Genomic DNA, 1,904 nt, shown 5'->3' with positions numbered 1-1,904 from the left:
CTTTGTCTAAGAATACTGGGGATCTCTCATAATCTTCATATTTCTCAAAGGACAAAATCTGTTTCAGCTGGATTTGTTGATTTATTGCAGCCCCCCCTATAATACTAAAGTTCATGTTTCAAACTACTGGTTCAAATCAGGTAGTCTCTGATGAGAAAACTTTGGTAGGATTTTGTGAGATGTTTGCCCATGAGAGAATATTTATTCCTTCATCTAAAGTCAGCATAACAAATTTCAGTGACAGCATGTTTATAACTTTTGTTGACTTCCTGATTCTTTTCCTGTCATCCAGATCCTAGGTTCCTTCTAGAAACAAAGGAAAATGGGCACATTGTATTGCCCACTGATCTTTCAGCCCTCACATATTGTCTTGAGATATTTCTGACCCTTATCACACCCAAAATGACTTAGCCAATGTATACTGTCAAAGGCAGGCCAGAATGGCTGATGATCTCAACTTTAGAGTGTGTGGATATTCCAGGTCTGTTATTGTTCTCTTGCTCATACTTCAAACTTCTTTTATTGCAATTTCTGGATGGTCTAAAGTTTATTACCACACCACTGGTAGCCGAAAAATGTTTATGCACCTTATACTGCATATTGCAGACACATTAAAATAGACATGTCTTATAATTCTATACTGAAAGCATCCTTAGATAGACAGTAAGAATATTTTTGGTTCAAGAGAAAAATATACTTTATATAAAGTTTATGAATTTCTCTGTATTAATATAATCATCAGCTTTTACAGAAATACAACACTATGGCAGGAACTTGGAATCAGGAGTGAATGCAGAGGCCATGGAGGAGTACTGCTTGCTGGCTTGCTCGCATGGTTCATTCAGAGTGTTTTCTCATAAAACCCAGGACTACCAACTGAGAGATGGCACCATCCACAATGAGATAGACCCTCCACCATCAATCATTAATGCTCCCTAGGCTTGTGTACAGCTTGCTATTATGGGATCATTTTCCTTCATTGAAGCTTCCTCCTCTCACATGACTTTAGTTAGTATCAAGTTAACATAAAACTATCCACCACATTGCTTATACCAAAATAGTAGAAAAAACAAGAAGAAGCCATAATCCAAACAATTAGGTGGCAAGAAATAATTAATGAGCATCAAGGCAGTAATTAATAAAATAGAGACTAAAAGAACAACACATAAAAATAATAAAAAAGGAATCGTATCTTTGAAAGAAACAAACAAGATTGAACTACCCCATCTGAATTAACCAAAAGAAATAGAAAATCAAAATTAATAAAATTATAGTTAAAAAAAAGGAAACAATGAAATGTAGAAGATAATTTGGGAACTATGTGAAACCAGGTTCTATAACCTACCAATATTACCTCGGAGACATGTAAACAACAACACACAGATCCATAACAAGCAAGAGATTGAAACAGTAATAAAGTTTCCCAACATAGGTATGTCCAGCACTGGAAAGATTGACTTGTAATTTTGACCAAACATTTAAGAGTGAACATCAAAGCTCTCTAACCTACTCTATAAACTCTATGAACTTCACCAATTTTTTCAGTGATAACATTATTACTTTGATACCCAAAAACTGGATATAGATAGGGACAAAAAAGAAAACCAGGCCACTGGTTGACTGCAGATGCAAATATTTTCCATAAAATTCTTACAAACTAAATAAAAAAGCACATTCAGGAGAGTATAAACCATAACCATCTTTGTTTCATCCTGTCTGCACAATGTTTTAATATACACAAATTAATAAATGTCATGTGGCATGTAAAAATAGAGAGAACATAATCATTACAATAGATAGGCAGAGCCAGGCGTGGTGGCGCACGCCTTTAATCCCAGCACTTGGGAGGCAGAGGCAGGCGGATTTCTGAGTTCGAGGCCAGCCTGGTTTACAAAGTGAGTTCC

This window comes from Mus pahari, chromosome 13 (assembly GCF_900095145.1).
Source record: "Mus pahari chromosome 13, PAHARI_EIJ_v1.1, whole genome shotgun sequence".
Taxonomy (NCBI): domain Eukaryota; kingdom Metazoa; phylum Chordata; class Mammalia; order Rodentia; family Muridae; genus Mus; species Mus pahari.
The sequence above is the reverse complement of the archived record's forward strand: the minus strand, read 5'-3'. Positions refer to the sequence as shown.